Source organism: Mustelus asterias, chromosome 14, assembly GCF_964213995.1.
Source record: "Mustelus asterias chromosome 14, sMusAst1.hap1.1, whole genome shotgun sequence".
Lineage (NCBI taxonomy): Eukaryota > Metazoa > Chordata > Chondrichthyes > Carcharhiniformes > Triakidae > Mustelus > Mustelus asterias.
Genome location: NC_135814.1, coordinates 74,628,446 through 74,652,243, shown reverse-complemented (window position 1 = coordinate 74,652,243; position 23,798 = coordinate 74,628,446). Strand labels below are relative to the sequence as shown.

At 43.1% G+C, this 23,798-nt stretch overlaps 1 protein-coding gene across 1 annotated transcript in view; it reads left to right on the top strand.

Moving 5' to 3' along the window:
* The first annotated feature begins 4,846 nt into the window (after nt 1-4,846).
* Nucleotides 4,847-23,798, top strand: part of LOC144503772 (E3 ubiquitin-protein ligase HECW2-like) — a 416,880-nt gene continuing 397,928 nt past the window's right edge. Inside the window, exon 1 of the mRNA XM_078228621.1 lies at nt 4,847-4,930. The gene's annotated coding sequence lies outside the window, so the exon portion shown is untranslated. The remainder of the gene's footprint in view (nt 4,931-23,798) is intronic.

Genomic DNA, 23,798 nt, shown 5'->3' with positions numbered 1-23,798 from the left:
TGTGAGCCAATAATCTGGGATACAATTAATAATCACAGGCTAATTAAGAACCCCAGCATGGATTTGTTAAAGGAAATTTTTATTTAATCTATTTTCAGGAGTTTATTGAAGAGCTAACAGAGAGGGTTGATGAGGGTAATGCTGTTGATGTGGTGTACGTGGACTTGGGGCGTTTAATACAGTGCCACAAACTAAACTTATGAGCAAAGTTATAGCTTGTGGAATAAAAGGGACTGTAGCAATATGGATATGAAATTGGCTGAGTGACAGGAAACAGAATGTAATGGTTGATGGATGTTTTTCGGATGAAAAGAAGGTTTTGTAGTGAAGTTCCCCAGGGGTCAGTATTGGGATCATTGCTTTTCCTGATATATATTCATGACCTAGACCTTGGTGTACGTGGCACAATTTCAAAGTTTGAGGATGATATGAAATTTCATATTATCGTGAACTGCAAGGTGGACAGTGTAGAACCTCAGGACATAGACAAGTTGTTGGAATGGGTGGAAAGATGGCAGATGAAGTTCAGTGTGGAAAGATTTGAAGTGATTCATTTTGGTAGGAAGAACAATATCAAATAAATGGGACAACACTAAAGTGGGTGCAAGTGTAAAGGGACCTGGGTATTTATATCCATAAGTCATTGAAAGTGTAGGACAGGTTGAGAGAGTGGTCAATAAAGAATACAGTAACCTAGGCTTTACTAATAAGGGCATAAAACATAAGAGTAAGGAGGTTATGTTGAATTTGTATTCGGCGCTAGTTTGGTCTCAGCTGGAGTATTGTGTCTAGTTCTGGGTGCTGCATTTTAGGAAAGATGTGAAGGCATTGGGGAGAGTGCAAAAAAGGTTCAAGAATGATTCTAGGGATGAAGAACTTCAGTTTTGAAAGTAGATTGAAGAACTCTACTGTGTTATTTTATTGGGGAATGGACAGAGATGATGGGGAGAAGCCACTCCCACATGTGGAAGGATTGAGAGTGAGAGGGCTCAGATTTACAATAACTGGCAAAGGAGAAAAATTTGAGAACTTTTTTTTCACGCAGCAGGTGGTTAAGGTCTGGAACACACTGTCCAAGATTGTGGTAGAATCATGTTCAATTGAAACATTTAAAAGGGAATTAAACTGTTAGCACTAAGGGAACTGGACATTTGGAGAGCCTATGCAGACATGATGGGCCGAATGGCCTCCTGTACTGTAACAATTCATGATCCTGTAATTCTGAGGTAGTATACAAGGAGAAAAGTCTATCATATTACAACAGGAAGAAGCTTGTCAATCTGGAAGTAGATGTTTTGACAAAATGACTGAGTGTGGCCCAGATACAAGAAAGAAAACTGATAGTATTGACATCGAAAGCTCTCACATCAACTAACATCAAGTTGCGTGGGTTTTCCCCGGGTGCTCCGGTTTCCTCCCACAGTCCAAAGATGTGCGGGTTTGGTGGATTGGCCGTGCTAAAATTGCCCCTTAGTGTCCTGAGATGCATAGGTTAGAGGGATTAGTGGGTAAATGTGTAGGGATATGGGGGTAGGGCCTGGGTGGGATTGTGGTCGGTGCAGACTCGATGGGCCGAATGGCCTCTTTCTGCACTGTAGGGTTTCTATGATTCTATGAACTGAGACCAGATATAGAAACAGAGCTTTTGGCAATCGTGTATGGATGTGAGAAATTCCGTACAGATCTCTATGGGAGAACTGTCTTGGTGGACAGTAATTATCACCCACTAGAGCAGAACTACAAGAAAACTGTGTAAAGTACCAACCAGACTGCAGAGATTATGGAGGTGTCAAAGTTATGATTTCACTTGAAACACAAGCCAGGAAGAGAAATGGCGCTAGCAGATGTCCATCCTGGTTGTTGTCACAGGAGAAACTGACATTAAAGAACTCGGTCTAAAGATCCATCACTTAGTGAATATAAACACCACTGAAACCAAGTCAAATAAGAGATGAGACCAACAAAGACAGAGGCAGATGCTCCCTCAGCAAGTGGTCCAGGGAGCAAGGCCTGATGAGATGCAGCAAACACAACCAGCAATGTGACAGTATTGGTTTCTCAGAGAAGACATCTCATTGGAAGATGGTGTTCTGATAGCCGAACCCAGAATAATCAAACCCAGAACAGTGCAGGAAGAACTTCTCTGGAAGATACATGAAGACCACATAGGAATGGAGAAGTGTAAGCACTAAGCCAGATCACCTGTATATTAGATAGCCATCTACAAAGACATCGGAAAAATGGTATCGACATACCTTAAATACAGAAATACACTGCAGAAAGAGAAGATGAGAGCGACTGAAGTAACATCCAGACCATGGCACACTGTGGGAGCCAATTTATTCGCATACTATCAAGAATGGTGTTTCATAGTTGTAGGAATATTTAATATTCCTTTTTATCCGAAAGGTGAAAGATTTGAGAGGTACAACAATCATCCCAGCAAAACGAGTTCTGTTTATAGAATCCTTACAGTGCAGGAGGAGGTCATTCGGCCCATCGAGCCTGCACTGACAATCCCACCCAGGTCCTATCCCTGTAACTCCACGTATTTACCCTGCTAATCCCTCTGACACTAAGGGACAATTTAGCATCGCCAATACACCTAACCAACAAGTCTTTCGGACTGTGGGAGGAAACTGGAGCACTGGAGGAAACCCACGCAGACAGGGGGAGAACATGCAAACTCCACACAGACAGTCACTCAAGGCTGGAATTGAACCTGGGTTCCTGGCACTGAGGTAACAGTGCTAACCACTGAATAAGGATTCCTGAAGAATAATAATTTGCAATGGAACTAAATTCATCCCCAGAGAAGTTAAGTGATTCACTGAACAGAATGGGTTCAATATCATCACCTCATCATCAAATTATCCAAGGGGACAGGCCTTTCTATAAAGACATCCAAGTGGTCAAGAGAACCCACACACTGGTGAGAGGTAAAGCTTGCCTTATTATCACTCGGAGTATGCCCCTCATGGCTGCCATAAAATTATCTGAATGGGAAAAAAATACAAGATAACTCTGTCAAACAAGCTCCTTCCTCCAAGTAAAACAACTCCAATTTGCAGGTAGAAGGAGGTTAACATTCAACAAGCATGTTAAATCCCTGCCAAAGCTGTTGATAGGACAAACTGCATACGTACAGGTTCCAATCATGAAAACCTGGAATGCAGCAAAAGTTGAAGCTGAGACTCTGAGATCGTGCATCATTGAGACTGGAGCATAAAAGCAAATGAGAAGGAAGCGGGTCCATATTCAACCAACACCTGAGCTGCGAAAGCAGCAAAGATCATTAATACACCAGCAACATTACCAACCAGCAAGACAACCGCATCACTGACAAGCAGTGCAACATCATCAACATCACCATCGAATAACGTAACATTAGTGACATCAGGCTCGACTCTTACAACACCAGGAGCAACACGCACAGCATTGCCATGTGCAGCGTGTCAATTAAATATGATGAATGCCAAATCCACAAGATGGAGGCACAACTTCTTAGCATCCAAATGATACCGTGAGTAATGTTTTTCTGAGAAAAGAAAATGAGCCATAAAAGACTGAAGTGTTCAGTTTATTTATAAAAGTTGATAATTTTTAGAAAAAGGAGTGAATGATTAGAAGTTACATAAATATGGAAGCATTACACATTTTTCTAAAAATGGAGGAATGTTATATTGCTATATTCTTTATAAAGTGCTAGCAGCTGACTGTTATTTGAATATATATCCTGAGGTGCCACAATTAACTGCTGCACTCGTCATGGGATGATTAACAATATATTGATCTATCGGTCTGCCAGTCACATGGAGAGCAGCAAGAAATAGACTCCATGAAGCTCTGGTTGCTTGAGTCCAAAGTGTGATCATTTCTAATTTGTGGGAACAAAAAGACATAACATTAGGGTAAAAAGACTAAAAATGGGGTTACCTGGTCATTTGGACCCAGCAGTTCTCTAGTGCTTTCCTATCATCTTTGTTCCAGTACAATGCTGCAGCCCATAATTCCCTGAGTGAAGCACTGCCAACTTCCCATAGCTAGTATGATTCATGCAATATTTAGCATTGCAGTTGCTAATGTTGATGAATTATTTAATGCTTTCTAGCACACACGAATTCACATTCACAAAGAAGAAGCAGCTTCATTGTTTAACATCAACTAGTGTTTAACTGTTCAAGAAGTGCCATGAAAGAATATGTTTCAAAATATCAATTTCAGTCTATCATTTACCTAGTTCAGAAGGGGACTCTTATAAAATAAGTATGTGAAAAATTAAAATTACTTTGCTTTGCTTTATTATTCATTTTTGAAAATTTTCTGTTTAAATAATTGGCCAGTAGCCTAATCAGGGAAGCAGGATATTAAATTGAAAATTGTGAATATGACAACACGATGAAGCTAATTTAACATTAATTTCAATGGTTATTATTTTGGTAATTCAGCACTCACTTTTCAAATATGAGGACTAAAATGGAGAGAATGAAAAGCAATACTGGGAATAAGCGCAGTTTTCTGAGAGTGCCATGTTTTTTAAAGGAGTCATCATGTTGAGATTTCCTTTTCGGTGATACCAGTTAAAAAAATATTTAAATTTAATGCCCAAATATTATCTTTCCCTGTAAAATAAAAAAAATTTTAGAAGTGTGTTGCCAAAGTCTCAGGTTGTCTGGATAGATGCCGTTGCTCTTCCACATTGTTTTTCTGAACACTCTGGAGCAAAAATTCTGTAATCCATTCCCAGTGGAATAGCTAGCAGACTGGAAGTAGGCATGAATTGGCACACTGCCATTCTATTTCAATTCTAAATGCCGTGGAAGTTGATGTAATTTCCTGTTGACATTCTTCAAATGAACGATACCTTCTCCTCCACTCCTAAGCCAGTAGAGAAACCCTATTGTTAGGACAAGATCTGCCTTTAAATGGGGTAAGTGAAAGATGAAATAAGCAGAGATGTAGCCATTAGAATATGTGCTTTGATTTGTTTTGAAAGAAACATATGTAAAATAATTCTGTGTGCTGCAGTTTAAGTTTTTATGTTTGAGGGAAGGTTAATAACAAATTGTATCCTTTTATTAATTACTTCCTTGGCCTCCCCCCACTGGCCTACTCCCCCTTTTTCTCTGCTGATCTTCCTGGGCATGCTTCTCTTTCACAGTATTAAAAGCAGCTTGCTGTAACCCTCCTTCTTATTTTCCCTTTCTCTCTTCATAGGGAGCACCTGATCTTCGTTCAGTGCCTCTTGAATTTGGTGATCCTGAGCATTGGGGTCAAATCTGCATCCCATCTCCCATTTTGTCCCAAAACCTGTACCCTGGCCCATTATATTAGAACAAGGTGCACTTGAGAGAGTGCGGTAAAGCTGCAGGATGAGAGTTTTGTGTACAACAACTGCAAGATCTGTTTCAGTTAGCTGCTTGCTTACTTGTTTTGGAAACTATAAAAGCTGTCTTGCAGTTCTAATCGGTAGTTGCTTGTTAGGAAACCAAGACCTTGTGTGCATAAGCTTGGCAATCTTTCACTGTTAAATTCCATTCACTTTGGAAAGATTGGGACCTTTCACCCCAGATATATGTTTTTAGTGTTTTAGATTTTCTGGCACCCTTTCAGGTTTGTTCATAGTCACAAATAATTTGTGAAACACAGTTAATATTTCATGGAATACATACCCATTTATATAAAAACAATTTTGAGGCCTTTAAAATAACTTTGCTTCTGTTTACAGTCGGGTTGAATGTCGTAGTTTAGGATGATCAAATCAGGCTATCTGCTGTGATTATGCCGCTGTATAACACCCTGCACAATCACTGGTTTTGCTTTAGCAACATTTCCTGTAGGTACTGCAGGTGAGAAAGTGATTTGACTGACGGGATACGATAGGTTAATCTAATAGCTAAATGCACAGGCAAAACTGAGTTGCAATGTTCATCCTCGTATTTTTGTAAAGAAATAAAATCACCTCCTCTGTAGTCTTTTATACAGCACTATTTTAGAAAAATAGATCCATAAAATTTCAGAGCGTGTGTGTCAAGAAGTCTAAATGATACCTGCTGTACTTTCATCTTCTATCGTATCATTAGGGTGAGTATTTTAAGAGTTGGTGATTCTAAACTACCCCACAGACAATCTGCAAAAGAAAGCATTAATCTGTGAATTCAGCAGAACCAAAACTCAGGCAAAGCACCTGTGCACCATATGGCAGCCAGAGGTTTCCATGAAATTGGTGTTTGCTCAGCTGGGGCTGGGTGGTACCTTTAGAGGTTTGATTTGATTTATTGTTGTCACATGTAGTAGTATACAGTGAAAAGTATTATTTCTTGCATGCTACACAGACTAAGAATACCGTACGTAGAGAAGGAAAGGCGGGAGTGCAGAATGTAGTGTTACAACCATAGCCAGAGTGTAGCGAAAGATCAACTTAATGCGAGGTAGGCCCATTCAAAAGTCTGATGGCAGCAGGGAAGAAGTTGTTCTTGAGTCGGTTGGTACATGACCTCGGAATCTTTTTCCTGATGGAAGAAGGTGGAAGAGAGTATGTCCGGGAGGCTGGTTTGCGAGATGGACTGGGCTTTGTTCACAACCCTTTGCAGTTCCTTGTGATCTTGAATAGAGCAGGAGCCATATCAAGCTGTGATTCAACCAAAAAGAAGGCTTTCCATGGTGCACTTGTAAAGGTTGGGGAGAGTCGTAGCGGACATACCAAATTTTTTTAGTCTTCTGAGAAAGTGGAGGTGTTGGTGGGCTTTCTTAACTATAATGTCGGCATGGGGGGGGGGATCAGGACAGGTTGTTGGTGATCTGGACACGTAAAAACTTGAAGCTCTCGACCCTTTCTACCTCGTCCCCATTGATGTAGACAGGGGCATGTCCTCCATTATGCTTCCTGAAGTCGATGACTATCTCCTTCATTTTGTTGACATTGAGGGAGAGATTATTATTGTCGTATCAGTTCAACAGATTCTCTATCCGTTTCCTGTACTCTCGTCATTATTGGAGATCTGGCCCACTATGGTGGTGTCATCAGCAAACTTGGAAATCGTGTTGGAGGGGAATTTGGCAACACAGTCATAGGTGTATAAGGAGTATAGTAAGGGCCTGAGGAGACAGCCTTGTGGGGCACTGGTGTTGAGGATGATCATGGAGGAGATGTTGTTGTCTATCCTTACGGATTCTCGCATGGTGGTCTGCCTCCCTGGGGCCGGGATCCAGGATGTCGCTAGTCGCGTCCCGGAAATCCTGAGGTGGGAGGGAGAGGAGCCTGAGGTAGCGGTACATATTGGTACCGCTGATGTGGGTAGGAAGGGAGAAGGGGTCATGAAAAGGGAGTACAGGGAATTAGGGAGACAGCTGAGAAAGAGGAAAGCAAAGGTAGTAATCTCAGGATTACTGCCTGTGCCACGGGAAGGTGAGGGCAGGAATGGAGTGAGGTGGAAGATGAATGTGTGGCTGAGGGACTGGTGCAGGAGGCAGGGATTCAGGTTCCTGGACCATTGGGACCTCTTTAGGGGCAGGGGTGATCTGTATACAAAAAACGGGTGGAACTTGAATCACACGGGGACCAATATCCTGGCCGGTAGGTTGGCTAAGGCTACTGGGGAGAATTTAAACTAGATAGGTTGGGGGGAGGGGAGCTAGAAGAGTTGACTAGGATCAAGGAACTAATTGATGGGGGGGAGGATGCAGGGGTAAGGGGAATTACAAAATTAATGGTAGAGGAGAGGGTGCAAGTGAATGAAGGCGGTAATTTAGATAAGGGAGTAGAGGGAGAGGGTGTTCGCGACTCATCAAAGCGGGTCCAGATAAAAGCTGGAATAAGGACACTTTGCCTGAATGCACGAAGCATTCGGAACAAGGTAAATGAGTTGATGGTGCAAATCAGCACAAGTGAGTACGATCTAGTGGCCATTACAGAAACGTGGCTGAAAGGTGACCAGGACTGGGAGATGAATATCCAGGGGTATCAGTTTAGGAAGAATAGACAGGAAGGAAAAGGTGGTGGGGTCGCGCTATTAATAAGAGATAATATCAGGGTAGTACTGAGGGATGACATAGGCTCTGAGGAACAAAACGTGGAATCATTATGGGTAGAGATGAGGAATAGTAGAGGGAGAAAGACACTAGTAGGTGTGGTATATAGGCCCCCAAATAATAATGTTGAGGTAGGGAGGGCTATAAACAAGCAGATAAGGGATGCGTGTAAAAACGGAACGGCAATAATCATGGGGGACTTCAACATGCACGTTGACTGGCAGACTCAAGTCGGTAAGGGTGGAATGGAGGAAGAGTTCTTAGAATGCTGTCGGGATAGTTTCCTTGAACAGCATGTTACGGAACCGACGAGGGAACGAGCTATTTTGGATCTGGTATTGTGTAACGAGGTAGGTAGAATTAAGGATCTTATTGTGAAGGACCCTCTTGGGTCTAGTGACCACAATATGGTCGAATTTCTGATTCAGATGGAAGAGGAGAAAGTTTGGTCCCAAACCAGTGTCCTCTGTTTGGACAGAGGGAAATATGATAGGATGAGGGATGAATTGGCTAAGGTAGACTGGGAGAGCAGGCTGGCAGGTAGGATAGCTGAGGAACAGTGGAGGATTTTTAAGGAGATCCTTTTCAGTTCTCAGCAAAAATATATTCCAGCAAAAAACAAGGATTGTAAGAAAAGGGAGAACCAGCCGTGGATAACGAAGGAAATAAAGGAGAGTATTAAAATAAAAACAGCTGCGTACAGAGTGGCCAAAAATAGTGGAGAAACAAGTGATTGGGAAAAATTTAAGAAACAACAAAGAGAGACTAAGAAAGCGATAAAGAAAGGAAGGATAGACGATGAAGCTAGGCTAGCAATTAATATAAAAAATGATAGTAAAAGTTTTTATAAATATATAAAAAGGAATAGAGTGGCTAGAGTGAATGTTGGACCCTTGGAGGACGAGAGGGGGGAGTTAATAGTGGGAAATGAGGATATGGCTGAGTCTTTAAATAAGTTTTTTGTGTCGGTCTTCACGGTGGAGGACACAAATAGTTTGCCAAATATTAACGATAGAGGGTTGGCAGCAGGAGAAATACTTAATACAATTAATGTTACCAGAGAGGCAGTGCTGGGTAGACTAATGGGACTGAAGGTGGACAAGTCCCCGGGTCCGGATGGAATGCATCCCAGGGTATTGAAAGAAATGTCAGAGGTAATAGTGGATGCGTTAGTGATTATTTATCAAAACTCGTTGCATTCTGGGGTAGTGCCGGTTGATTGGAAAACGGCTAATGTTACGCCGCTGTTTAAAAAAGGAAGGAGACAAAAGGCGGGTAACTATAGGCCGGTCAGCTTAACGTCTGTAGTAGGGAAAATGCTGGAATCCATTATTAAAGAGGAGATAGCAGGGCATCTGGATAGAAATGGTTCGATCAATCAGACGCAGCATGGATTCATGAGGGGAAAGTCGTGCTTGACGAACATGTTGGATTTTTATGAAGATGTGACTAGGGCGGTTGATGGAGGAGAACCGGTGGATGCGGTGTTTTTGGATTTCCAAAAGGGGTTTGATAAGGTGCCCCATAAAAGGCTGCTGAAGAAGATTAGGGCACACGGAGTTGGGGGTAGTGTGTTAAAGTGGATTGGGGACTGGCTATCCGACAGGAAGCAAAGAGTCGGAATAAATGGGTATTTTTCCGGTTGGAGGAAGGTAACTAGTGGCGTGCCGCAGGGATCGGTACTCGGGCCGCAACTATTTACCATTTATATAGATGATCTGGAGGAGGGGACGGAGTGTAGGGTAACGAAGTTTGCAGACGACACAAAGATAAGTGGAAAAGTGAATCGTGTGGAGGACGGAGAAGATCTGCAGAGAGATTTGGACAGGCTGAGTGAGTGGGCGAGGATATGGCAAATGGAGTATAACGTTGATAAATGCGAGGTTATACACTTTGGAGGAAATAATAACAAATGGGATTACTATCTCAATGGAAACAAATTAAAACATGCTACCGTGCAAAGGGACCTGGGGGTCCTTGTGCATGAGACGCAAAAGCCCAGTCTGCAGGTACAACAGGTGATCAAGAAGGCAAATGGGATGTTGGCCTATATCGCGAGGGGGATAGAATATAAAAGCAGGGATGTCTTGATGCACCTGTACAGGGCATTGGTGAGGCCGCAGCTGGAATACTGTGTGCAGTATTGGTCCCCTTATATGAGGAAGGATATATTGGCATTGGAGGGAGTGCAGAGAAGGTTCACCAGGTTGATACCGGAGATGAGGGGTTTGGATTATGAGGAGAGGCTGAGGAGATTGGGTTTGTACTCGTTGGAGTTTAGAAGGATGAGGGGGGATCTTATGGAGACTTATAAGATAATGCGGGGGCTGGATAGGGTGGAGGCGGAGAGATTCTTTTCACTTAGTAAGGAAGTTAAAACTAGAGGACACAGCCTCAAAACAAAGGGGGGTCGGTTTAAGACAGAGTTGAGGAGGAACTTCTTCTCCCAGAGGGTGGTGAATCTCTGGAATTCTCTGCCCACTGAGGTGGTGGAGGCTACCTCGCTGAATATGTTTAAAGCGCGGATGGATGGATTCCTGATCGGTAAGGGAATTAAGGGTTATGGGGATCAGGCGGGTAAGTGGTACTGATCCACGTCAGATCAGCCATGATCTTATTGAGTGGCGGGGCAGGCTCGAGGGGCTAGATGGCCTACTCCTGCTCCTATTTCTTATGTTCTTATGATCTGTAGGTTAGGAAGTCTACGATCTAGTAGCAAAGGGAGGAGCCAAGGCCCAGGCCACGGAGTTTGGAAATGGGTTTTGTAGGAATAATGGTGTTGAAGGCTGAGCTGTAGTCATTAAATAGGAGTCTGACATGGGTGTTTTTGTTATCTAGGTGTTCCAGGGTTGAGTGCAGAGCCAAGGAGATGGCGTTTGCTGTGGCCCCGTTGCAGTGCTAGGTGAACTGTAGTGGATCCAGGCAATATGGGAGGCTGGAATTAATTCACGCCATGACTAACCTTTCGAAATACTTAATAATAATGGATGTCAGAGCCACCAGACAATAGTCATTAGGGCACGCTGCCTGGCTTTTCTTTGGTACTCGTCTTGAAGCAGATAGGGACCTCAGATATTTGTAAAGAGAGGTTGAAGATGTCTGTGAATACCCCCGCCAGCTGGTCCGCACAGGATCTGAGTGCTTGTCCGGTTACCACATCCGGGCCAGTCACTTTCCGTGGGTTGACCTTCGAGAGGGCTGCTCTGACATCTGCAATCGTGACCTCGGATACAGGTTCATTTGAGACTTCCTGGGTGGAGGGCGTGTGGAACTTTGTGAACATAGGAAATAAGTTATGGGTATTAAAAAGGCAAAGAAGCAGGAAGGGCCTCCAAAGCAATTGGGCTCTGGTCCTGAGTATCTTGGGTCATGATCTGAACAACAAGTGTACAAGTATCAGCTTTTAAACTAAGTGATGTTTGGCAGACACGGTTTCTGACCCCAACTGTCCAGTTGAATAACACTTTGGACAGGATCCAAGTAGTGGAATTAATCAGAGAGGGTAGTGGGTATTCTGCTGTCTGTTAAAACCAATTGTGGTTAAATACATAATCAAACACCACTGATCAGGGTGCATAAGGCAACCCCATCTTTTCAGTGTTAAAATACATATTTTGGAGTATACTTGGTGTATAAGTCAAAGCACTATTTTTCAGCTAATAAATACATCTTTATGACTATACTTGTATTAGGAGTTGAGATCAAATTTTCAGCAATAAATGCATGTTTAGGGTTATACTCAGTGCATGGAATCAAGCAGGAGATAGAGGCTGTGTTGCCAAGAAGATGTGTGCTGGTTTAAGACATGCCCACAAAGTGGTGACTGACGTACAGAAATGGGTCCTCCTGCACCAACACTGGCAGTTCACATTTTATGCATAGCGTATAAGTCAGCCCCTATTTTTGGAAGCTCTGATGGTTGACTCAAACACTGCAATCTACTGTATGTAGCATGACTGCAAGTGTAAGGAAAGTGTTAACATTATCCATTTTTGGTTGTTCCAGTGGACTCTCATATACTAGAACATGCTAGCCGCATGAATATTCATAAGTTCTTGATGGCAGAGAGAGAGAGCACATACAGTGTAATTATTTTTAAAATTGGGCCACAATTTGTATTTCCAGATTTTATGGTGTAAATTTAGAGTGCTTCAATGGTAGAAGTAGGTTATGTTCAAAAGATAGTTGACCTCAATTCCTGTCTCCACTGCTTGGTATTAAACGTTGCCTGGATGGGTTGTCGAGAAAAAGTCCTTTCATTTCCTTGCTAAAACAACCAGACCCACAGAAAATAATCCCACATGGTTCAGAGCTGTGGGGGTAAAAATTGAACTCTGTGTTGATATTGGCTTAAAATTCAACCTATTATCAATCACAGTGGGCAATGAATTTTATTTTGGTCTGGATTGATATTATTTAGGCAAATATGTACATAAAAATGTTGTGGCTTAAGAAAAATTAAAAAAAGGTTAGTTCTCTTAAACTGTGATCAACCATGTTAAAGTTTAAATTGATAAGATGAATACAATTTTTGGTGTATTTGCCCAGTTGAATGAAGGCCATTCTTCATTGCCTTGTGCCTGATAAGGTGGCGAGTTAAAATCTTTTAAATAAAATCATTAGTAAAGATACGCCATTTAATTAATTTAAGATTGAGTTGAATTATCTCTTTTAAAAATAATGATTGACTGTTTCCAATGACTCGATCATCCATGGCATTTTTATATTGACTTGATTAATTTGTATGCTTAAATGAGGTTAGTGTGTGTGGTGGGGATGGGGTGGAGATGGTGCAGGGTGAAGAGGAGGGTGAGGCGGGGGAGAGAATGGTGTAATTCAACCACGCTAGAGAAAGATAGTAACTCTAGAGTCGAGAGGTGGTTGTAAGGGAAGGTTGGAGTAGTTTGAAAAATGTTGATCAGAGTTACAGGCCAGAGAGACCATAGCTAGATGTTGGGTATGAGGAAGGAGGGTGAAGTTAGAGGAAGATGAGAGGTTAAGGGGATTGTGCAAATGTCTCCCTGGTGGTGAGCTTGGAGACAGGAAGGGCATGTATTTAGACAAGGTAGTGATGTACTAGAACCCTGCAGTGCCGCCTGAATTATTTCTGGACAGGAAGGCTCCTGGTTGACTTCCCAGCCTCATCGCCGACAGACCTTAAGTAGTCAATTAATTGCCACTTGAGGGCCTCATCCTGTTGCCGCTGATAGCCCAGCTACAGGTGCATATGTATTCTGTCTGGAATTTTCAGTAACAGCGACTTAAGATGACAAATGAATGCATTAAAACAATTGAATTAATAAGCTTAGCTTAATAACCAGAAATTAGCCTGTTGACCTCTAAGGGTTTACTTGTGAAATTACAAATATACCATCTTTGTAGTTGATATTTTGTGTTAGGAAGCTTAGATCAACAAGCAGTAATTGTATTTTACTATGGCCTGAGTTTTCACAATGGCAGGGCTCCCCTCCCCCCCTCCAGCCCTGCCTGTCATCTGAATAGTTGGTGGGGAATTCATCCTTGCTTACTCCAGGAACCCTGATGTCATATGGCGTTCTAATAAACATTGGTTGGCATAAGACAGGACTTCTGCCCCTCCCTTGGGAAGAAGTCTGACCTTGGAGATTTGCCGGCCAATCAGATTGGCTGGCAGCTCTCGAAGCAGAGCACTGTAATGGCCAGAAGAGATACACCGGGAGCTGCCTAGCATTAAGTCACAGGACCCAGAGGATCAGTAAGTTGCAGGGGGGGCGGGGGAAGGGGGAGTGAGTGTCATGAGGGGGAACAATCAGGGTTTTGGAGATTAGACGGAGGGTGTAGTTGGGGGAGGTCTGAGAAGGGTGCTCCTGATTGAGGCCAGCAAAGAAGCAAATCCGCGTGTTTCCCAACCAGAAACTATGGATGAGCAGGATAGCCACTGCTTGCTGAAGTCTGGGTCTGAGGCTTTCACGTCAGGCAACCCTGACCTATACAAGAAAGCCGATACAATCTAAGGAGATCTATCAAAGATGCCAAAAGACAGTACCGGACCAAGCTAGAGTCCCAGACTAGCCACACACACCCCTGCCGACTATGGCAAGGCTACAAGATAGAGGTATGTAAAATCGCCGGCTCCAACGCACCCCTCCCTGCTGAGCTCAATGCATTCTGTGCCCATTTTGAGCAAGAGGTCAGAGAGAGCATGCCCGGCATCCTGGAAGCCTTGGATGAAGCTGTATCTGAGGTCACTATTGCAGATGTCAGAGCAGCTTTCTTGAAGGTCAACCCACGGAAAGCAACTGGCCCGGATGGATTACCTGGACGAGCACTCAGATCATGCGCGGACCAGCTGGTGGGGGAATTTGCAGACATCTTCAACCTCTCTTTACAACAACCTGAGGTCCCTATCTGCTTCAAGAAGACGACTATCATCCCAGTACCAAAGAAAAGCCAAGCAGCGTGCCTTAATGACTATTGTCCAGTGGTTCTGACATCCATCATTATGAAATGTTTCTAAAGGCTAGTCAATGGCATGAATCAATTCCAGCCTCGCGGACTACCTGGATCCACTACACTTCGCCTCCCACCGCAACAGGTCCTCAGCAGACACCATTTCCCTGGCCCTGCACTCAACCCTGGAACACCTAGTTAATAAAGACACCTATGTCAGACTCCTATTTATTGACTACAGCTCAGCCTTCAACACCATTATTCCTACAAAACTCATCTCCAAACTCCGTGGCCTGGGCCTTGGTTCCTCCGTCTGTGACTGGATTCTGAACTTCCTAACCCACAGACCACAATCAGTAAGGATAGGCGACAACAGCACCTCCACGATCATCCTCAGCACCGGTGCCCCACAAGGCTGTGTTATCAGCCCCCTACTATGTTCCGTATACACCTATGACCGTATGGCCAAATTCACCTCCAACTTGATTTTCAAGTTTGCTTACGACGCCACCATAGTGGGTTGGATCGTAAACAATGATGAGACAGAGTACAGAAATGAGATAGAGAATCTGGTGAACTGGTGCGGCAACAATAATCTCTCCCTCAATGTCAACAAAACGAAGGAGATTGTCATCAACTTCAGAAAGCATGGGGAAGAACAAGCCCATGTCGACATCAATGGAGATGAAATAGAAAGGGTTGAGAGCTTCAAGTTTTTAGGTGTCCCAGTGCCGGATTTAGGCATAAGCTAAACAAGCTACAGCTTAGGGCCTCACAATCCGCAGGGGCCTCACAAAATTTCAGAAGGTTTCCAATGAAGAGAACATTTAAGAGCGGATACCAGAAAAGAAAAAGAGAGCACCAGCTTGAAGAGCAACTCAAAAAAATTACCAAAATCTATGAGACAGATCAGGCCAGCCAAATGATAAATATGTAATCAGTAAATGCATTCATTTGAAAGTAATTTGCATTTTTCACTTTAAATACCTTGCTATTAAATAATTAAAAGGCATAATTATGTTTTCAATTTTTTTGGGGCGACCCAAGGTCCTGTTTTGGTACGCACCTTTGTGAGACCTTTTGGTGTAACTTTTTAACGAGGGGCCTCCAAGCTTTATATAGCTTAGGGCCTCACCAAGTCTAAATCCGGCACGATGTCCCGATCACCAGCACCTTGTCCTGGTCCCCCCATGCCGACACTATACTGAAGAAAGCCCACCATCACCTCTACTTTCTCAGAAGACTCAGGAAATTTGGCATGTCAGCTACGACTCTCGCCAACTTTTACAGATGCACCATGGAAAGTATTCTTTCTGGTTGTATCATAGTTTGGCATGGCTCCTGCTCTGCCCAAGACCGCAAGGAACAACAAAGGGTCGTGAATGTAGCCCAATCCATCACGCAAACCAGCCCCCCATCCATTGACTCTGTCTACACTTCCCGCTGCCTCAGCAAAGCAGCCAGCATAATTAAGGACCCCATGCACCCCGGGCCTTCTCTCTTCCACCTTCTTCTGTTGGGAAAAAGATACAAAAGTCTGAGGTCACGTACCAACCGACTCAAGAATAGCTTCTTCCCTGCTGCTGTCAGACTTTTGAATGGATCTACCTTGCATTAAGTTGATCTTTCTCTTCACCCTAACAATGACTGTAACACTACATTCTGCACTCTCTCGTTTCCTTCTCTATGAATGGTATGCTCTGTCTGTATAGCATGCAAGAAACAATACTTTTCACCGTATGTTAATACATGTGACAATAAAAGAAATGAACTCAAATCGCATTTCTCTTCTTGTGCTGTCATCACCCATTTGCCTCAAAATTGGGGCTAGGTGGGAAAAGATCCTTAAATGGCCACTTTCCCATGTTGCCTAGGTTGGAGCATTTGAGCTCTAAGGAGAGACTGGATAGGCTTTGAATGTTTTCTTTAGAACAGAGAAGGCTAAGGGGGTGAACATGATAGAGGTGTATAAGATTGAGCGGTATGGACAGGGCAAGTAGGGAACAGCTGTTCCCCTTTGGCAAGGGGTCAATGTCGAGGGGGCATAGTTTCAGTGTCAGGGGCAGGAGATTCAGAGGGGATTTGAGAAAAAATGGTTTCACTCAGAGGATAGTGGGAATCTGGAATGCACTGCCTGGGAAGGCAGTGGAGGCTGGAAACCTTATGACCTTTAAAAAATATTTGGACGAGCAATTGAAATATCATAACATTCAAGGATATGGGCTTAGCCTGCCTTTCGTGGTTGCTATTGTCGGTGCAGACTCCATGGGCCGAAGGGCCTTTTCTGAGCTGTCTGACTCTGATTGCCGTCAGAGGCCCAGACTGCCCCAGTATAAAATCGCTGCCGGGTCGGGACAGGTGGGAACCCAGAGAGAATTCCATCCATTCAATTTCACACACTGCCTCCGTGCCCCCACCCACCTTCCCACCTCCGAGAGAGAGAGAGAGCCCCCCCCCCCCGGTAGGGAGTGTAAAATTCTGTCTGTTTTCTGAGATCCTGAATAGAAGAGCAAATTATTTGAGTACTGACAGTGGTTCGTGAGTGACTAACCACTGATTTCTGAACATGATTGTTGAAATCTAAGAATCTAAAGTTTAAAAACTTATTTATTAGTGTTATAAGTAGGCTAACATTAACATTGCAATGACACTGTGAAAATTCCCTAGTCGCCACACACTGACAGCTAGTTCGGGTACGCTGAGGGAGAATTTAGCATGGCGAATGCACCTAACCACCATGTCTTTTGGACTGTGGAAGGAAACCGGAACACCCGGAGGAAACCCACACAGACACGGGGAGAACATGTAGACTCTATACAAACAGTGATCCAAGCCGGGAATCGAGCCCAGGTCTCTGGCGCTGTGAGGCAGCAGTGCTAAGGTGGCTCAGTCTGAATTTTAAAAATTCAATTCTTTTCATGGAATGTTGACTTTGGCAAAGTTAGCATTGGTTACCCATCCCTAATAGGCCTTGCGAAAGTGATACTGAGCCACATTCTCAAACTGCTGCAGACCAACTGGTGCAGGTACACCTATAGTGCCATTTGAAAGGGAGTTTCTGAAGTTTGATCCAATGACAGGATGGTGTGTGGCTTGGAGGGGAACTTGAAGATGGTGGTGGTGTTCCCATGTGTAAAGGTATTTTCAGAGACTACGTATTAAGCTTAACTTTAGCTAATACAAAGACTCGTGACCACAGTATCCTGGTGAAAGACATTTCTTTATTGACCAAAGCACACTGGGAGAGAAGGGCTTGGCACTCTTCTCTGAAGTTCCATTACAGTGGCTTTGCAATTATACAACTTCCAAAATACATTTTACCCGCCTTCTGGCTCATCATGAGCCAATCATCATTATTACAAGTCAATCATTATTAGTAAATGTCATGTACCTTGGCCAATCACAGATATTCTCTGACAACATGGGAACAATAAATTCTAGCAGTTTCTGCCTGACGTTCCCATGGCTACCTAGCCTAAGCACTTAGCCGGTAGAATACTCAGCCTAATCATTAGTTGTCTGGAATCACTAGCTTGTTCTTGCTCAATGAATGTCTTGTTCACTGAGCTGATTGGTACTCATGCTGATAAGAGTTATGCTTCTATGTGTGTATTGTTATAAGGAATGTGGTTCACTTTACTGGCCTATTTCCCATGATGCCTCAGAACCCTGGGCCATTAGCCAAGATGTATGCCTGTTCAATAATACGCTTTCAAAAATACATGTTTAAATTCTGTCATTGTGGTTATGTGTTTCTATGCAGACAGTACCTCTGCAAAATATATACAAGGCAGTCTATGATTCTTATCCTAAGCTTATCCACTCTGTTCTAATATTCTTTATTAGTGTTTTAAATCCCAGAGTTTTGAAGTCCTCAAACATCATGGATTTGTTGCCTCTGTCCTTTTCGTTGGTAGAACCTGTGGGTTTGGAAGATGCTGTTGAAGGAGCCTGGTTGGTACAGTGCATCTTATAGATTGTACACAGTTAATGCCACTGTTTTGGTGGTGAAAGGTGTAAATGTTTAACTTGGTGTATGAGGTGCCAATCAAGTGGGTTGCTTTGTCCAGCTTCTTATGTTGTTGAAGACTGATTCATCCAGACAAGTGGAGAATGTTCCATCGTAGTCATGACTTGTGCCTTGTAGCTGGTGGACAGCAGTCTTTGGGGAGTCTTTGATGTGGCAACCTTCCGGCCTCTGACCTGTTCTTGTAGCTACGTTTATTTATATGGCCAGTCCAGTTCAGTTTCTGGTCAATGGTTACCCTCAGGATCTTGATGGTGGAGATTGAGCGATGGTTTGTCAAGGGGAGATGGTTATTGTGTGGTGTGAATTTTATGAAGTCTTGCTGCATATGGGCATGAACTGTTTCAGTATCTGAGGAGTCACGAATGGTACTGAAAATTGTGAAAAAAGCGAACATCCCCAATTTTGACCTTATGGTGGAGGGAAGGTCTTTGAAGCAGCTGTAGATGGTTGGGCTGAGAACCCTACACTGAAGAGCTCCTGCGATCATGCCCTGATTTGTTTGATATCCATTAGTTTTATGGGTGGCATGGTGGCACAGTGGTTAGCACTGCTGCCTCACAGCACCAGGGACCTGGGTTCAATTCCAGTCTTGGGTGACTGTGTGGAGTTTGTGGGGGGGGGGGGGGGGTCAGTGCAAACTCGATGGGCCAAATGACCTCTTCTGCACTGTAGGGATTCTATGATGATTCTAGTTAATCAACATTGGATAAAAGTAGCTGGAGGAAATTTGAAAATAAGAGAATGTATCGTGAGAAGGAAATAGATTTGGAGTAGAAGACTGTACTGGATAACAGTGAAAAAGAGGCAAGTGGATGAGCACAACGTTTCTGCAAAAAGGAGGGATTTGTGCTCCTTTGTGAGTTAACACATTGGGGAATTAGATGTCAAAAGAGAGACTCTGACAAGTTGTTGGGTGTGCCCATGCTACAATTGACTAATTTTGTTTTTTCCTCTTCAATGTAAAATTCAGTCATCTGCGCAAATTATTATTCACATCAATGCTTTTTGCATTAGAAATGTATTATTTATGTATGATTCAATAATTCTATTATGCAAGTAAGGCTATTATACAAGTAAGCCTGTAGACTATTCTTATTTACACTCTTATCAAGGAGATATGAATATCTCATTGAACTGTGGCACCTGCATATAAAAGGCTTGCTGTGTTATACTGAGAGCATTGCAAAATTCAAGAGCCAGTTCTGATCTGCAATAGCTCTTTTTGTCTTCACAGTGCACTTCAATATGCTGAAAAAACAATATGCTGAAGAAATGTCAAAAATAAACATTTGTGTTGGCAGTTAGGAATCGGAGGGCCATTAAGGATAGGATTGGGCTTTTGAGGTTTCCTCAGGCCCATTTGGTGGACTGTTGGAATCTTTAAGATCTTAAGTGACTTCTTTGTCCATGTCTTCACTGCAGGATATCATTGCCGAGTTACCAGTAATCTATTGTAGGGTTGCTGCTGAAGTTGGAAGTGCCGATATGAATGCAGTCCAGGCTAGAAGGAAGTACTTCAAACTAGATTGTGCTGACTTTTTCCATGTGAATTTACTCAAAAGAATTGAGAGCTGCGCTTAGCAGACCTCTTGCTCTGATATTTACAAGCTCACTAGGATCTATAGTTATTCACTTGGATCGGATAAAGATTGTGTAAAGATCAGTATTTAAAAAGGGCAACAAGTCAGAACTAGGAAATTTCAGACTCAGTAGCTTGGACTTCAGTTATAAAGATTCATTGAAGATATACTGTTTGACTTCCTTGACACACAATATTAGAGATTATATGCATAGCTTCTGCAGTTGAAGGGTCATGTCTCACCAACCTGGTTGAGTTTTTTTTTGAGGTACATAGGCTGGTGGTTGAAGGCTGTCTGTTACCATTGTATAACTTGATTTTCAAAAGGCTTTTGACTGAGTGTCGTACAATTGTTTCTTAATTTGATTTCATTTATTATTGTCACCTGTATTAGTATACAGTGAAAAGTATTGTTCTCGCGCTTTACAGAGAAGGAAATGAGAAAGTGCAGAATGAAGTGTTACAGTCATAGATAGAGTGTGGGGAAAGATCAACTTAATGCAAGGTAGGTCCATTCAAAAGTCTGATAGCAGCAGGGAAGAAGCTGTTCTTGAGTCGGTTGGTATGTGACCTCAGACTTTTGTATCTTTTTCCCGACGGAAGAAAGTGGAAGAGAGTATGTCAGGGGTGCGTGGGGTCCTTAATTATGCTGGCTGCTTTGCAGAGGCAGCGGGAAGTGTAGACCGTCAATGGATGGGAGGCTTGTTTGCGTGATGGATTGGGCTACAGTCACCACGTTTTGTAGTTTCTTACAGTCTTGGGCAGAGCAGGAGCCATGCCAAGCTGTGATACAGCCAGAAAGAATGATTTCTATGATGTATCTGTAAAAATTGGCGAGAGTCGTAGCGGACATGCCAAATGTCCTGAGTCTTCTGAGAAAGTAGAGGCGTTGGTGAGCTTTCTTTACTATAGTGTCGGCATGGGGGGGGGACCAGGACAGGTTGTTGTTGATCTGGACACCTAAAAACTTGAAGCTTTCGACCATTTCTACTTCATCCCCGTTGATGTAGACATGGGCATGTTCTACACTACGCTTCCTGAAGTCGATGACAATTTCCTTCGTTTTGTTGACATTGAGGGAGAGATTATTGTCATCGCACCAGTTCACCAGATTCTCTATCTCATTCCTGTACTCTGTCTCGTCATTGTTTGAGATCCGACCCACTACAGTGGTGTCGTCAGCAAACTTGAAAATCAAATTGGAGGAGAATTTGGCCACACAGTCATAGGTGTATAAGGAGTACAGTAGGGGGCTGAGAACACAGCCTTGTTCTCAGGGGGCTGACCTTTGGCTCTCTGTTCACAACTACTGATTCCGAACTTCTTGGAGCAGAAATGACCAAAGTTCTGCCTTGTCAGGTTTGATGGACAAGCTACTCCTTTCCTGCCCATCATCTTTGTTAAGCAGTGGGATCTATTGTGTTCTTCTGTAAATATAAAATTGTAAAGCACAGTTACAAAACTCGGGCCAAAATATTTAAGCTCTCATAAATTGCACTGCCAAGTGATAAATAGATCTTGAAGATGATCCGTTTCATACAGACCGATATATGGTTGAAAGCAAGTAATATGACGATATTATATCTCCAGATGAGAAAGGTACAAAATAGAATATCAAGATGCTTATAACCATGAAAACTGCAAGACCAAGTGATAACTTTTACTTAATTTTCTATCATCTATTACTCTAAGTTTTGGTTTTAATATTAAACCCAAGATAATTACAGATCAAATTAGAGTTGAATGGTCTGGATTAAAAGAACTATGACATCTCTGCCACAGAATAAACATTTGCATGACTGACAAGGGATGTGTAAGAGCTGAACATATAGATAAAGAAATGCATGCAAAAGGTTTGCCACTTTATCGATGGGTTCAAATAACACTATGAAAATCTCAAAGTCGATCATAAGCTAAAATACGGCATTATGCCTACCTTGTAATTTTTTTTAAAAATCAGCGTAGATGCTACATACACAATGATCCAAGAGACTTTGAGGATAAGAATTACATCAACAAGGTTACGATGATGACTGCAAGGCAGAATGCAGCCACTGTGCTCTAATTAACCACAGGTTGAAGGAACTAATTATTCTCCAGTTCTAAAGCAGAAACACAAATGAATTAAGAACCTTTGATAGTTATTTTACATTTAGAACATAGAAATTGAACATTGCAGCGCAGTACAGGCCCTTCGGCCCTCGATGTTGCGCCGACCAGTGAAACCAATCTAAAGCCCATCTAACCTACACTATTCCAATATCATCCATATGTTTATCCAATGACCATTTAAATGCCCTTAATGTTGGCGAGTCCACTACTGCTGCAGGCAGGGCATTCCACGCCCTTACCACTCTGAGTGAAGAAACTACCTCTGACATCTGTCCTATATCTATCACCCCTCAATTTAAAGCTATGTCCCCTCGTGCCAGCTATCACCATCCGAGGAAAAAGGCTCTCACTATCCACCCTATCTAATCCTCTGATCATCTTGTATGCCTCTATTAAGTCACCTCTTGACTTTCCTTCTCTCTAACGAAAACAACCTCAAGTCCCTTAGCCCTTCCTCATAAGACCTTCCCACCATACCAGGCAACATCCTGGTAAATCTCCTCTGCACCCTTTCCAATGCTTCCACTTCCTTCCTATAATGCGGCGACCAGAACTGTACGCAATACTCCAAATGCGGCCGCACCAGAGTTTTGTACAGCTGCAACATGACCTCCTGGCTCCGAAACTCAATCCCTCTACCAATAAAAGCTAACACTCTGTACGCCTTCTTAACAACCCTATCAACCTGGGTGCCAACTTTCAGGGATCTATGCACACGGACACCGAGATCTCTCTGTTCATCCACACTACCAAGTATCTTACCATTAACCCAGTACTCTGTAATCCTGTTACTCCTTCCAAAATGAATCACCTCTCACTTTTCCGCATTGAACTCCATTTGCCACCTCTCAGCCCAGCACTGCAGCTTATCTATGTCCCTCTGTTAGCTGCAACATAAGAACATAAGAAATAGGAGCAGGAGTAGGCCATCTGGCCCTTCGAGCCTGCCCCACCATTCAACAAGATCATGGCTGATCTGAAGCGAATCAGTTCCACTTACCCGCCTGCTCCCCATAACCCCTAATTCCCTTATCGATCAGAAAACTATCTACCCGTGATTTAAACATATTCAACGAGGAAGCCACCACCACTTCAATGGGCAGAGAATTCCAGAGATTCACTACCCTCTGAGAGAAGAAGTTCCCCCTCAACTCTGTTCTGAACCGGCCCCCCCCTTATTTTGAGGCTGTGCCCTCTAGTTCTGGTTTCCCTTCTAAGTGGAAAGAATCTCTCCACCTCTATCCTATCCAGCCCCTTCATTATCTTATATGTCTCTATAAGATCACCCCTCATCCTTCTAAACTCCAACGAGTACAGACCCAATCTGTTTAATCTCTCCTCATAAGCCACACCCCTCATCTCCGGTATCAACCTGGTGAACCTTCTCTGCACTCCCTCCAAGGCCAATATATCCTTTTGCAAATAAGGGGACCAAAACTGCACACAGTACTCCAGTTGCGGCCTCACCAGTGCCTTGTACAGTTGCAGCAAGACCTCCCTGCTTTTATATTCTATCCCCCTCGCGATAAAGGCCAACATTCCATTCGCCTTCTTGATCACCTGCTGCACCTGCAGACTGAGTTTTTGCGATTCGTGCACAAGGACCCCCAGGTCCCT